The 15,846-nt window shown below is 40.7% G+C and overlaps 1 protein-coding gene across 4 annotated transcripts in view; it reads left to right on the top strand.

Moving 5' to 3' along the window:
- The first annotated feature begins 1,894 nt into the window (after window positions 1-1,894).
- Window positions 1,895-15,846, top strand: part of kank3 (KN motif and ankyrin repeat domains 3) — a 49,629-nt gene continuing 35,677 nt past the window's right edge. Inside the window, exons 1-2 of one of the 4 annotated variants that reach the window (XM_019875390.1) lie at window positions 1,896-1,983; window positions 7,174-7,276. The gene's annotated coding sequence lies outside the window, so the exon portion shown is untranslated. The other 3 variants (XM_019875393.1, XM_019875392.1, XM_019875394.1) reach the window with 3 other exon arrangements.

Here is a 15,846-nt window from a genome sequence, read left to right as displayed (position 1 = left end):
AACAAAGGAAAGACATTGTTTTGGTTATTTATAGCAAAGTATGGTATCATTTTAATGGTCCGGCCCACTTGACATCTACCGAGGCCGTATGTGGCCCACCATGTGAAATGAGTTTGACACCCCTGGTCTAGCATATAACTAAGCTTGGAAGATGTCTCAACACAGGGGTGTAACAAGAAATTTTTTCAGCAGGGTGTCCAGGATGACTCAACACCCCACTGAGGATTTGCCGTAAGCACGTGCACGTACTGTGCATGTGCACACTGTAACATGTGTTGGTGTGAGCCGAGGAGGAAACCAGCCCTGGACATGTGCCGCTGGACAGCCAAAGGAGCAAAGACTTATCAAGTTTCCACAAACACCTGTTTATTCTCAACAAAATAATAGCCCGTCAGCGTCACCACATGCCATATTCTGGAGCGCAGCAGTCAGGTACACCCAACCGAGTGTGTACAATCGATGACCAAAAAAAAAGTGCTCTCCAGAAGTTTAAGTTGAAATAGATGATCAACTGACATTGTAAATTAAAGATGTTCTGTTTAGATGTGTGGAAGCTTTTACAAGCGAGTTAGCAAGCAAGTTTTATGTCTTGTGTCTGCAGTGTTTCCAACTTAACGTTTCCACTATATTAAGTGAATTTCCTGCTCCTCGAGCAACTATTTTTCAAATAAAGAGAAGAGCAAAAATGATAAGCGTGGTCCTAATGGTAGCAACATGGTGGAGGGAAGAGGGCCAAGAAAATTTGGCCTGATAATACAGTTTCATACATTGTACTCAACCTCAGCATTGCCCATTGAATCATTCATTTGTTGTCATGTGTACTGTGTATTATCACTGCCTAATGTCAAATATCCATTAATTTTCTAAAGTACCGGTAAGTCTTGCGAATTACGGTCACGGGTGAGATGGAGCCTATCCCTGCTGATTGGCATCCACACTAGATGGCAGGCCATCAACAAATACTGTAGCCATTCACTCTCAGGTTCACACCTAAAGACCAGTGATGGCACAATTCTGCATAGTCACAATTCAGGTCCTCCAGGATTTTATTTGATATTCTAAAATATAGGCTATTTTTCCTTTTTTTCAGCCCCAGTGAGTTTGTTCAAGCCCCCGTTTATCCTTGGGAGATTAAAAAAACAATTCTGGAGCCGTGTCTCCTAAGGACAATTTCGAGCATCGGCCATCAACCTTTTTGAAACGCAATACTGCTACAGCTAACTGAGATTGAGACATGTTCTCAATTTGGGGGTAAATTATGTTATCCTAATGGCACAAGCACAAGCCTTGTCTACAAACGCTATGGTTTGGTCATATGTTACAATATCAACTTTAGTTTGAATTATATTATTTCATATGATTACTGTTGTTGTTGTTTTAGAATATACAGTGTTTTAGAATATATAATCATTAACAAATTTACACAAGTGAAATTTTAGAGACTTTAATAAACGTAAAATGCATATTTTTGCAAATGACACACCTAGGAGAAGTTGAGCTATGTTTCAAACCATGAAGCTCATAAATGTGAGCCAGACGTACTGACCAGTTGTCAATGTGGCATGTGTGGATGCCAAATCAAGTTTTTTTTCTGTGTATCATAAAAAACATTTTAAAACAATAGAAAAAGTGACAGCGAACCAAGCAAGGTGAACATTGACAAAAAAAAAAAGACACAATGGCAAGTGTTCACAATGTTTTAAAGCTGTGAGAATTAATAAGGAAAGTTTTAATGTGAAAATGGTCAACTGTCAACATTATTATTATTATTATTTGCTTCGAGCGTTATGAATGTTTTATTTTGAAACTCCAAATCGGAAATGTGCCCCCTCTCTCTTCAATCGACACTTCTGTTGAACTTTTTAAAGGGAATGGGAGTTCTCATCCCCCCACCTCCTCCCCCCTCCCGCAACGTTCCTTGCTTTCCGAGAGAGGCATGACCAGTCCCAGTGTGACGGCCCGGCCCAGGAGAAAAGTCAGAAGGTAAGCAGGAGTCCCGGGCGTGATTAGCATACATCGATACACCATATTGATCGATTGGCTACCTGCTCTACGCGCTCGAATTACAAGTTCCACTTTCGTGTTATGGTGAGTCGTGATTCCAGACTCGCAACTACTGGTACAAAGTGTTTCTTGACTTAAACTATGTACGCTTATGTTTGATGTTAATGCTTTACACTCGTGCTTGCAAAGTTATTCCGCTGCGTGACACCCACTGAAGCAAGTGTTGTTTGTTTGTTTGGTTTCAACATCATCTTGTCCCGGGTGAGGAATGTTGTTTTGTTTATCATCCTCTGCCAACCTCAACCCAACGTCAGCGCAAATATATCCTGAAACCATCAAAATTCAAATATCCCTTTTCTTTTTCTCATTACAGTACTGTAAATTACTGCTTGGAAACAAATTCTTTGGTTCTCTGGAAATGAAATTATAAGATCGTTTTCCTCAGATGGTTTCACTCAACAAAAATGTGACCCCCCCACCCCAAGCGTCTCACCTACTTGTATTGACTTAAGTGTTGGTTGCTGTCTTATGTGATGCATAAATGCTGTTAATATGTCAATAGTATACAGTTGTTACATATTCAGCAATGGCCATCAACAAATACTGTAGCCATTCACTCTCAGGTTCACACCTAAAGACCAGTGATGGCACAATTCTGCATAGTCACAATTCAGGTCCTCCAGGATTTTATTTGATATTCTAAAATATAGGCTATTTTTCCTTTTTTTCAGCCCCAGTGAGTTTGTTCAAGCCCCCGTTTATCCTTGGGAGATTAAAAAAACAATTCTGGAGCCGTGTCTCCTAAGGACAATTTCGAGCATCGGCCATCAACCTTTTTGAAACGCTACAGCTAACTGAGATTGAGACATGTTCTCAATTTGGGGGTAAATTATGTTATCCTAATGGCACAAGCACAAGCCTTGTCTACAAACGCTATGGTTTGGTCATATGTTACAATATCAACTTTAGTTTGAATTATATTATTTCATATGATTACTGTTGTTGTTGTTTTAGAATATACAGTGTTTTAGAATATATAATCATTAACAAATTTACACAAGTGAAATTTTAGAGACTTTAATAAACGTAAAATGCATATTTTTGCAAATGACACACCTAGGAGAAGTTGAGCTGTTTCAAACCATGAAGCTCATAAAGCCAGTGAGCCAGACGTACTGACCAGTTGTCAATGTGGCATGTGTGGATGCCAAATCAAGTTTTTTTTCTGTGTATCATAAAAAACATTTTAAAACAATAGAAAAAGTGACAGCGAACCAAGCAAGGTGAACATTGACTAAAAAAAAAAATGACACAATGGCAAGTGTTCACAATGTTTTAAAGCTGTGAGAATAAGGAAAGTTTTAATGTGAAAATGGTCAATTGTCAACATTATTATTATTATTATTATTATTATATGCTTCTAGCGTTCTGAATGTTTTATTTTGAAACTCTTCCTAGGAATGTTGTACAAGTAACCATTTGAAAAAAAGAAACACCTACAGGGATTTATAGAAATAGATCTCATTTTAAAAAAATACATGTATCCATGCTTTTTGTTCTGTTGAACTTTTTAAAGGGAATGGGAGTTCTCACCCCCACCCCCTCCGAAAAGTTCCTTGCTTTCCGCTGATAAGGGCAAGCACCATAGAAAATGGAATGAAAATAAGAATCAAATTATTTGTTCCGGGGTCTAACTCTTCCACCGTTATCAACCCTTTAATAATTGTATCAACAGTGTTCTCTGTCATGCAAGTTAGTTGACACATTTAATTGCTGTATAAGAACATTTAAATGCAGCAGATTTTGCAGTTAGAATCAGTTTTTGAACTCAGCTTTTTATTGTACTGAGGTGCGAGGACAATTAGACCATTAGAAGACCCACAAAAGTAAAGAAAATCGCAACTACTGGTACAAAGTGTTTCTTGACTTAAACGATGTACGCTTATGTTTGATGTTAATGCTTCACACTCGTGCTTGCAAAGTTATTCCACTGCGTGACACCCGCTGAAGCAAGTGTTGTTTACAGCTGTGGAATCCTTTACCTGCACTTTGTGCACCTTTAGAGGCGTATTTTTTTTTCAGTCACTGCTGATTGGATATCTACTGTAATTGTACAACGTCAGGGTCATTTGGCGTTGGAGGTTCCACTGTATGAAAGTGGGGGGGTGATATGCAAGCTTGTAAAAAGTGCTAAACAGCAGACCATTGATTCTTCATCTACGTCTTGATTCGTGAAAAATCGGACTTTTAAGGATTTCTAGATCTCGAAAAAGTTTTTACTCTCTCTACACAAGTGTTACCATCAGCACATCTATTACTAACTATACTCCCCTGTGGCCAGAATCCGGTACAGAGTTTTTTGTAATTTAGGCCGGAGACAACCTGCTTCTGAATATTGGCAATCAACCCCCCATCATTTATTTTGAGCAATCTAAGTATACAATGAAACACTTAACAGTGATTTTCCCAAAAAGGAATTCTGTAAATGTAGAAGTTAGAGTTCCCACTAAACTTATAAACCAATATTTAATGACATAATCAAACATGAATCGAAATACGTGACCACAGTGTTGGCCAAATCAAGTTAATGCGAGTTGACACATGCAGAAGTCTGCTGGAGTTGTCCTTTAAGATTGCTGCACTTAGAAATAGAGAATTGGTGTGTTGTTTACAATGTGATGCGTTCAGGTACCCTGAGTGACATTGGCACTGACAGATTTGAAATGACATTCAGATTAAAATGGACCAGTGGCTTGGTGGTTCTGGTAAAAGTTCCTGAAGATGTCAATATTTGGCTGTCAGTCTTCGCTGTAGTGTTTGAACACACTTTTCTTGATGTGATTATCGGTGTCTCTATAGTGACTAGTGAGGTTTATACTGTATGTACGGGTACCATAGTGTAACCTCTAGGGTCAAACACGATCTGTTCCTGGATGCTGGCCTGGTGGTTTGTTAGCATGTTCGAAGCTCAAATTTCGGCATCAGTCTTTCTGTGTGCAATTTGCATGTTCTCCCTGTGCTTCCCTGCAGGTTCTCATTTTCTTCTATTCCAAAATGTGCGTTAGGCTAAATTGAAGACTCTGAATCAGGGGTCACTAACGTGGTACTAGCGGGCACCCGATAGCCTTTGAGGACCACATGAGTAACCTTTGGGTCTGTTCTAAAAATAGCTGTTCAGTGAGAGGACATTGTGATTTCCTAGGAATGTTGTACAAGTAACCATTTGAAAAAAGAAACACTTGCATAGATTTATAGAAATAGATCTAATTTAAAAGAAATACATGTATCCATACTTTTTATATGGTTGTGGCACTCATTAAAGTGAGATACATTTGGGCTCACCTGCAACCATGATAAGGGCAAGCACCATAGAAAATGGAATGAAAATAAGAATCAAATTATTTGTTCCGGAGTCCAACTCTTCCACCGTGATCAACCCTTTAATAATTGTATCAACATTCTTTGCTGTCATGCAAGTTAGTTGACACATTTAATTGCTGCATAAGAACATTTAAATGCAGCAGATTTTGGAGTTAGAATCAGTTTTCAAACTCAGCTTTTTTACTGTACTGAGGAGCGAGGGCAATTAGTCCATTAGAAGACCCACAAAAGTAAAGAAAAAAGCAAAACAGATTTGTAGAGCTGTGGAATCCTTTACCTGCACTTTGTGCACCTTTAGAGGCGTATTTTTTTTTTCAGTCACTGCTGATTGGATATCTACTGTAATTGTACATCTTCAGGGTCATTTGGCGTTGGAGGTTCCACTGTATGAAAGTGGGGGGTGATATGCAAGCTTGTAAAGAGTGCTAAACAGCAGACCATTGATTCTTGCAGCAGCACGTGTGATGTTCCGAACAACATTGTGCCGTTTCCCTCAGGCGTCTTTATGCAACCGTACCTTGAGCTATGACTTACTGCTGCGGCGCCTCAAATAGACGCGCTGTAAAGTTTTGTCAGGCCTGTCAGGAGGCCAGAGGAACTCTCTGGTTCTGCAGCAACTGCTGTCACGTGAGGTAAGGAAGGCCAGACTCAACGGCATTCGTTTACCACGTTGATTGCCGTGAATAGCTGAAGACCTCCTGGAAGCCTGAATGACTACAGTATGCGCAGTGCAGTATTTGTATTTGTTAGCAACTTATCCCATGGTTTAAAGGAGACATTTTGCATTCAAAACAGTTCCTAAGTGTCCAACTAAAATGAGATTTCAGTCAAAATGCACTATGGATGAAGAATAACGGCCCTGAGCACCCACTGTGGTTGATATGCAATTTATGCAGGAAGATAAGCCGTCACGACGAAATGAGGGCTTCGACTTATTAGCCAGGCTGTGAAGAAAAAGACAAAAAAATTCAATTGTATTTCTACTCACGCAGGCAGCACTTTGTCACCAAACTGCCGAAATACACTTCAATAAGTTTAATGATTTAAATGCCGGGCGGCCCGTGGTCGAGTGGTTAGTGCGTCGACCTCAACAGTGCAGAGGTACCGGGTTCAATTCCAGCTCCGGCTTCCCTGTGTGGAGTTTGCATGTTCTCCCTGGGCCTCGGTGGGTTTTCTCCGGGTACTCCGGTTTCCTCCCACATTCCAAAAACATGCATGGCAGGCTGATTGAATACTCTTAATTGTCCCTCGGTGTGAGTGTGAGCGTGGATGGTTGTTCGTCTCTGTGTGCCCTGCGATTGGCTGGCAACTGGTTCAGGGTGTCCCCCGCCTACGGCCCGAAGACGGTTGGGATCGGCTCCAGCACCCCCTGCGACTCTTTTGAGGATAAAGCGGATCAGAAAATGGATGGATGGATGGATTTAAATGCCACAGATTTGTGCATATGGCACATGCAGTGAACACATTGTCAAAAGCATATACCGCCTGTCCCAATGTTTCTGATTTAGCATATGTGTTGGCTATCAGAAACAAATGCTAATAACACCGTTAGCTCATGTCAATCTGTGCTAACACTGCAACTCTGCTTACCTTTTGGCTTTGACATGATAGTGTTATATAGTCTATCCACCATACGATTTTCACCTAGCGTAGCTGCCTAGTTATGAGCAAAGAGTGTGGAAGATATTCAAGCCCGAAAAAAACATCCGATTTGAAACCACCTTTGGCTTTTATACAGAACCCAAAGAAGTCAGAATATGTCACAAGTGTGTGTCCTTTTCCATCCAGCAACAGGGTGGAACAAGTGAGCATCGAGCCTGTAACTTCATTCCCCTGTCCTGCCATTCCGGCATTCGCTGTTCATGCAGACATCACGGCTCTGGTACTACCGGTACGTCACAACGTTGGCAGGCTCTTTGATGTATCGATTAATCACTTCATTTTCTTAAAACAATGGCTCCAGGAAGAGCTCGGCTCATGCATGCAGTGTGGGACAAACAGAGGTGCAGCATAAATATTCAACAGTGGAACTGGAGCAGCAGCAGTAGTGGTTGTCTAAGAATGGAGATTCTGTCCTATTTTTTTTTTTAAGAGTGCTCAGGCTCGTGTCAATAAATGTCCAAGAAGTTCTGCGAAAACCCCAAAACATTTCATTTCATCCTTCCTGTTCTTTGTTATCCAGTAGATGATGTTGAGAGTTGAGAGAAATTAAGTAGCCAAGTCACAAAGGACCATTTCATCCATTCTGAAGCCAGTTCCCTTCAAATTGAGTTGTAATTTAGTGATATCAGGACTGTTTTACAGTTTTACCACAGGCTCGGAATAAACACAATGAATCTTTTGATTTTTCATTGGCATTCCATTTCTGTTACGATCTGAGCAAATGATATCGGTTTGGAGCTTTGGGGAATTCCAATTGTGTTCGCGGTAATGTGTTACACATTGGTGGTTGGTGAAAGCGATGGCTGGGCTTAAGATTGATTTTCTTATTACCCCGAGTAAATTCTTGTTTGACCATTTGGACCGCTTCGCCTCGAGGAACAAATGGCAGCATCAAAGTGTGTGCTCATGCTTTTTTTGAAGCTGTTAAAATAGGGCTGCTCGCAATGTATTCCATGGTGAAATAGTGAACTTTAGAAAGCATCTTAAGCGCTTTATTATAATACCAAGGGGAAAAGGTCAAACGTCTGCTTGGCCAGATCATACTTTATATTTAGAGCGTTGTTGACAAGGCCTGAGAAAAGATATTAGATGAAGATAATGATACCAAATGTAATTTACAATATCTTCAACCTCATCTTCAGTATTTTACTCAAACCTTGAGTTTCCTTTCATTTCACATGTCATGCTCGGCTTCAAAATGCTCTCACAAATCTGGGCCATTTATTGTCAAGGAGATTTGACAATGTGAACGCAAAATGTTCACTTTTTAACAAATTCTTCTCAAGTTGCAAAAAAATGAGATTTAAAAACATGTATCATAGCTGCATTTTGCAGTACAATTTAACCATAGGTGACTCAAATAATCTAAATGAAATTCATTATTTTTGCCTTACCAGACAAAATATCCACCCAAAAAACTTGAAGATGGGGACTCTGTGGCAAATGTCGTTTGTACAGGACAGTAAGAGTAAGCCAAGCTGTTGTTGTTGTTGAGAACCTGGGTTGTACTTTGAGGTACAACACACTACAGAATAATTTACAACTGTCTGGCAGTGAAATATGTTGGAGAGTATTAAAATAAACAGTGGTGCTGGGAATACAGGAGCATGTTTGGCTGATACACGAGGCTGACCGATGTGTGTGGAATACTCTTTGGACACATTTCAGGTGAGGGATTGAGCCACTGGAGTTATTATTTTAGCTTCATGCTAATTTTAGCTACATGATGTCGTCTGATATCTGAACGTGACAATTGTACACGTTTAATTCGTCGGTTTGTTTCGTGTGTCCCATTGTCTGTCTGCGTCTGTGTCCACTATATGTTAAAAGTACTAAATATAAATTATGATGCAAATGTTGGGATTGGAAATGAGGTATTAATCTACTGACAAGTATCTTGACGGAGAAGACACACACTAACCATACGGTGACACAAACACACTTTCACGCAGTTACTGGTTGCAATGGTTGAGTCTGAATGGATTTTTGTGGAGTCAATAGTTTTCAGTTAACCAAAGCGTTGTGCTCAGATGACCAAAAAGGTCCAAATTCAAAGATACCGCTTTCGTGGTGGAGGAGCAAAAACCATTTTAGAAACACAGTGATCTCACAAAACACACTTTTGTTCTTTAAATTAAATGAATAATGTTTGCATTTATGTAGACAGCAATATTCTTAAAGCACTGACGTATACACTGAATTGTAGGATGACTTTCTACCTACTTGAAATCGTATTTGGCTAAGCATTGATTGCCGAACACGAAGGGCCCTATTTTTTTTTCCCCAGAGCGTAAATCTAGCATAAAGCGCAGTGTAACTGTGTGCATGGGTGGAGTTTTCTTTCTTTTGCTCGACTTTGCATCGGGAGAATCGGGCGTAACAGGGTGTTTGTGCCACAGTGTGCTGTTGTGGGACGGAACAAGCCGACTCCTAGCCAGTCGAAACGCGGTGCCCTCATTCCCATGAAACTGGCGGCTAGTGCAAATCAAGCAGGCCTTTTTTTCTGTTGTTAGCTGGCATTGGCTCCAGCTCTCCGCAACCCTGAAGAGGATAAGCGGTCTGGAAAATAGGAGGGTGAATGTAATTGCCTGAATGTTACTTAAACATCTGGACAGGATTTATTTGCAAGGTGAACACCAACATGGGGCATTTGCTTTTTCACATCATCGTTCTCTGTTTCGGTTTTTATGGGTAGTTCGTGACTTAATTTCTCACACAAGTGAAGACAAGAGGACTGGAAACAAAAACATGCTTCCTGCGAAGGAGGAATTGCCAAATCGGATGCGATAGAGTTCCTCAAGGGAAATGTACTGCATATCATTCACTCGGGATAGAATGTGGGGATGAAAAAAAAACATTGAAACATATTCTGAAACATAACATTAACATATTGGCTTTGGGTGATGTCAGTGCAGTTTTCAACCTTGAAACTCTTCTTTTCATTGGCTCCTAATGGAAACGTTGTGTCGCTTGTGGAAAAGCTTGCCTGCCTTATGAAGTCATTTCAGAAGGCTGGACTAGGTGTGAACAGTGCTGTGCCAAAGAACCGAAAGCCAACTCAAGCATTCTCATTATAATATTTGATTCTTTTTTTTTTTTTAATCGTTTAATCTGATTGTGTCGGGGGGAAAAAAAAATCTAGCAACTTCATTTAATATGAGTAATACAATATAAAAGATTAAAATAAGAACAGAATAGCACAGTCTGATGAGAACGTTTTACCTTCCTAAAAGGCTTCGTAATGAAACTAACACTAACATATCAATTGTGACTTACTTTTAACACAGTGTGCTCAGACTGGATTTCTGTGACAAAGGAAAAGACAACATGGTGGTCAAACACAACGAGGGAATCAGAGAAGGTAACATTTGCCTTTGCTTTCCGTCTAGCTGCTTTTGTTTAAGTCTGCCCCCAAACCTTGACGTTTGCAGCAAACCGTTGAGGGTCAACACACTCGAGAGAAATCTCTTCCAGATTGTCGTCTGTTCAGATGAATGAAACGGCCTATAAACAGCCAAACAGGAATATAAGGAGTGATCATGTTATCTGACGTCAGTGACGGAGAACGCCAATTAGACGTTGACCGAATTCGTCCCTTCTGGGGATCGGAATTTTTTTGTTATGTTCCCTCAGCTCAGAGCATCTCCACAGTGACTGAGGTGTGTCCTCGGGATGTCTATCCAATGTACCTTGTCATTATTCCAGCCCTTCCATCAAAGGCGCGCTACAGTGCTATAATTGTCGCAAGAGAAGGAAATAGCACATTTCTGTTGTTTCTAAGCAGAAAATGCCGCCGTCGCCGCCACCTGGTCCGTTTCTGTGGATGTAAGATGCAAACATCTGGAGGCGGAAGTCGTTAACCGTTGCGAAGAAGTCTTTAAACGCAGCTTTGTTGAGCACATGCCTGAGTCAACACAAGATGTTTGACTTTTGGTGTGTGCTTGCGAGAAAACACCAAAAGCTGAGGTGAGGAGTGAAAACGAGAGAAAACAACCACCACTAGTATTTGTATTTCCATTTCAGTTGTTGCGAAGATGACATTAGAGAACAAGCCTGTGAGCGTGTGAAGTTGGGAGAACCAGGTATGCTTGTTCCAAAATGCAGTGGCACATCACCGATGTTGTATTTGGGCGAAATCCGATTTTGTGAGGCCTGCCTTACCTCAGAGGGGCTCGGTGACTTCCAGCAGTGGGACTTCTTTAGCCGTCTGACGGATTGTTGCTTCTGAGACTAAAACTATGAGCTCTTTGTACCCTTTTTGGATGAAAAAGGATGCCAGGAATGCCATTGTTCTCAAAATGACAGACACAATCTTGCTATTCTGAGGAATTGTTTTTGTCTCGTCAGCTTTGGTTCCTGTGGTAATGTGTTTTTTTTTTTTTGGATGTTCCAACTTTGATCAAAAGCCACATTGCTGCTTTGCCCACACGCTGAGCTGCCACTGGAACCTTTTTCTTCATTCACACTAACAAAAATATCGTTACTTGAAATACATATTCTCATTTTTAGTACATTGGTAAACATTTTGGCAGAATCAAACGGCTTGTTAGGGTTGTGGAGGCTATGTATTACGTTTCTTGCCTGTCCGGAAATATTTGACTTTTTGTGCAAGAATCAGGGACAGAACAGGAACAACAACAACAAAAGATGCTGCAGTGACATCTTCTCATTCCTCAAATTAAGACTGCTTTAGCTGAAAGCTGCGGGTTTAGCCACTGTAAGCCCCGTCATTTTATCGGGTCTGAGTCAGTCTTGAGCCCTGAGATGGGTCATTTGTCCTTAATTATTTTTTTCCCCAGAGAGGGGTCTTTCATGTTAATTATAGATTGTCTCATAATTTGTATGCAATTTATGGCGTTCCAATTTTTAAAACAAATTTTCGGGCTCAATTTGAACTTCTGTGCTTGTTTCCAGTCATCCCCGCATAACAGAGAGAGAGAGAAAATCCAAGAGTAATTGACATATCATAGATCTAATGCGAACAGATGCCACAGCATGGTGGCAAAGCACCATTTTAGACCAAATGAAACTCCTTAGCTCACTTCAACACAGTTCCTTGACACCAAGATGCATCAAGATGGCTGCGAATACTTGTATTGCTTTCATCTGAGCACAAAAAGTGGCAATATGTGAGTTTTTTTTCCAGCAAGGAACAGAGGATAGGATACCACCCCCCCGCCCCCGAAAAAAAATTCCAATACGTGAATGGACAAAATGACTGTGTGCATGTAACTTGCAATACACAGGTTAGCTGAGCTTTGCATTCTAAACACCCGTAGGATAATAGAACTTGTGACTAACTGCTAAGCTGGTTCTCAAACACTCTCACCAAACACGAGTCAACTTTATTAGATTGACCGTGCGACATTTCTGAATCTGGACATAGTTAAGAGAGAATGAACAGGCCTTCCGCTGTGAAGGAAAACAATGAGGCCTCACAACACATGGGTGAGAGTGTCGCCACCAAAGAGGCATAAAGCTTCATTGTCAAGGCACAATGTGCTCGATTGTGCTTGCTGGACAATCTGGAAGGAAGAGGAAGGGCCTGCATGCCGTGTTTTAAGTCAACCTGACTCTGCTAGATGTACACATGAGCAAATGTGATGCCAGGGTGTGATGTATGCAGAAAGGACGGGAGGCAGGAAGGAGCTACTTGACTTCTCAAAATGTGTACCGTAAATAGACTGGGGTGACAATTTTTACAGTGGAGTCGACATACTGTACGTGATGATGAGCCGTCAAAGCTTGGAGCCGACCTCTGTTTCATGATGATGATGATGATGGTGGTGTGTGTGTGTGTGTGTGTGTGTGTGTGTGTGTGTGTGTGTGTGTGTGTGTGTGTGCGTGTGCGCGCGCGTGTTGTGGTCATGCTGACTATCTTTGTTTGGCGCGCACTCATTTGCTTGACTTTTCTGCAGTGTTTTCCTGCTCCCTGCAGGAAGCAGCTTTCAGGACGGGCCTGATGGGCTTCCTGCCCACTCCTCCACCTCCTCCTCCCAAACGCTCCAACACTTCCACCCTGATTCCGATGCAGAGACAATGGCAGGTCTCCTGCAGTGACATAGAAGGGTGGGCGGGGGTATATGAGTGGGATTTATAAGGGGAAAAAGTGGGCTTCCTTTCAGGAAGCTGCACATTTCTGTCAAAGCAGCGTGAGACCCCTCTGCTCTTCCGCATTTACATGTATGGAGACATAAATCAAATCTCATTCGAATTAATTTCAGATTGTATGAGGGATTACAGTTGAGATAACATGGATTTAGGTTCAAATCGAATGAGAGTTAAAAAAATCGAATCATTTTCATGGTGAATTTCACTAGCCAATGGATAACAAGAAGTGTGTATATTATTGGCCTTTTGTTGCTGGCTAGATCTTAACTCTGTGGTTAGGAATGATTTGTTTTGGATTGAATGTGATTTGTGTGCAGATTAGTGTATGAGCGGTTTCCGATGTAAAACGGCCAAGGGGTAAAAGCGGTTGCCTGTCTAGAAGGAGAACATCAGCTTTAAGTCCCTCCACCCCTTGCCAGGGTCGCTCTTTTGCCCTGACGTCTCTTTTTCGGGAAAACGGGGCGGCGTGGGGAAATGAAGTCATTGTTACAAAACATGATCCTGAGACCCAAAGCAGTACATTTCCGCTTCAGTGAAAATTTGGCCAACCCAATCTTCTCCGTTTGCCTGATTCCATCTCTGTCAGGACATGAGACTTTGCCGCTGATCACATGTTCCCACACTGCCTAAGAGGGGAAAAATATGAAACTGCATCAACTGTGGAAAAGAACTTTCTGTTGCTGTTGAATAAATATGCTTGCTATAAAGCTGTTTTTTTCCCCATCAGCTCTCGGTATTTCTTGTTACTAATGCAAGTTTGTAGTGTAAAGTGTGAAGACATTGGTAAAGGTTACTAAGCAAGCCATAACGGCAAGATCAAAAAAATTGGACCTTGATCTTGGGGTGCCCATTAAGTAGATTGAGTTTTGGTAGCGCATAGCATTAATTCAATCACTGCCAACCCTCCCAGTTTTATGCAAATGATATAGGTACCTGTCAAAGGTATTGAATGAGTTCAAAAAAATAAAAATAAAAGTACATTCCCACCTAGAATACGTTCCGAAATTTGGAAATTTTTCACTTAATTGAACTACAGGGGAGCCTGTTGCATGCCTCACTGTCTGTCAATCCATTTATCTATCGATACCAAATATACCAAAATATAGTATACTTAGAATTCTCTGTATGTATTTTTTAAATAACTAAATAATAAATCTGCCATGCGATTGGCTGGCACCCAGTTCAGGGTCTCCCCCGTCCGTCTACTGCCCAAAGGCAGCTGGGATAGGCTCCAGCACGCCCTGCGACCCTTGTGAGGGTGAAGCAGATCAGAAAATGGATGGATGGATGGAAATAAATAAATTATTCCTAAACGTATGTTGGACTTGGTCATTTTATCATTTTTGTTATGTATTTTTATTTTAAGCAGCTTGCCTGCTTAAAAAGTGTGGCCACCACTGATCTTTATACATTTTGTGATAGAGCTTCAATGTGACAAATATTGATGTAAGACTCAAGGTCATATATTCCTGGTGTCATTTTTAACTTGAAAGAGAACCTATCTCAATAATAATAGGGATTACATTTCACAAGATTTCTCAGAATGCCAGTCAATACATTCCAATTCAATAGCAGTTATTTGTGTGCGATTGGCTTTGGCCCAAAGTTAGCTAAATTGAGTGTTCATGTTGACATATTGCATGCTGTTTGCAAGAGATGTAAAATTGGTGGAGACCGCCATATTTAAAAGAGGGTTTTGCGCTTGAAGTCGCACTGGTGCTTTTCACAGTGGGAAATATGAATGAGTGCCACAAGGGTAAATTTGATGTGATTGAATTTTAAATGCTAGTGGAAGTCAAATACATATATTATGAATTCCCCAAAATAAATCACGCTTTTGGTGAAGCAAGCAATAACGTAATAGCCATGTTTTGTTGGATTTAGCTCAACCTGAGTGCCCATTCTGCATCAAAATAGGATTTAAAACTTGGGCGCACCCGAATAGCTGGTCTGAATGATGCCAGTAGCAACCAGTTTTCACTGTGCAAAAATAACCCAGATGGAAGCAAATACAGAGATGAAAGGAGTTTTATTACAGGTCACTGCCTCCAAGTAGATCATTCAGATGCTTAAAAATTGCATTGCTGAATAGACATGTTGCAATCATTTTTGTTTTTAACATTTAAAAAAATGTTTACAAGAGCAAAATGTGTCTTTCAGTCCCCGTTGCCTCATATTTTGCCTGTGCCTCCTCGTCATGGTTATATGCACAGTGAGCCGGTAGCCCCTGCCTTTTAGAAACTGTATTTAAAGATGCAAAATAAGCCACGACAATTCATCCCTACTTGCATATTCTCCTCCCAGAGTGAACAAAAATAACTGTGGCAATATAGCGCATTTAGTAGATCAGCTTCTGCAGCAGATGAGCCATCAAGTTTGTAACAATTTTTGCAGATGCAACCTTTTTAATAAATCAAGCCTGGCCGTTTGTCAGCAGCGCCTCTGCTGGTTGTAGCCAAGTACTGCACTCTCATACTTTTGCCTCCATTGCTTCAAGAAACCATTACAACAATAAATTTCGCAGTCAACATAATTCCGCAACAAATAAATAACCGACTAATCAGTTATTATATCCATCCCTAATACATACCATGATAGATAATCTCCATAGATGAGCTAACTCAAAGTAGTGTTTCAAAAGACTCAAAGTGTTTTGTTTTATTTTTTTAATGCACATTTTTGTGTGTG

This window comes from Hippocampus comes, unplaced genomic scaffold (assembly GCF_001891065.2).
Source record: "Hippocampus comes isolate QL1 unplaced genomic scaffold, H_comes_QL1_v1.1 scaffold132, whole genome shotgun sequence".
In the NCBI taxonomy this organism is placed as follows: Eukaryota; Metazoa; Chordata; class Actinopteri; order Syngnathiformes; family Syngnathidae; genus Hippocampus; species Hippocampus comes.
The sequence above is the reverse complement of the archived record's forward strand: the minus strand, read 5'-3'. Positions and strand labels throughout refer to the sequence as shown.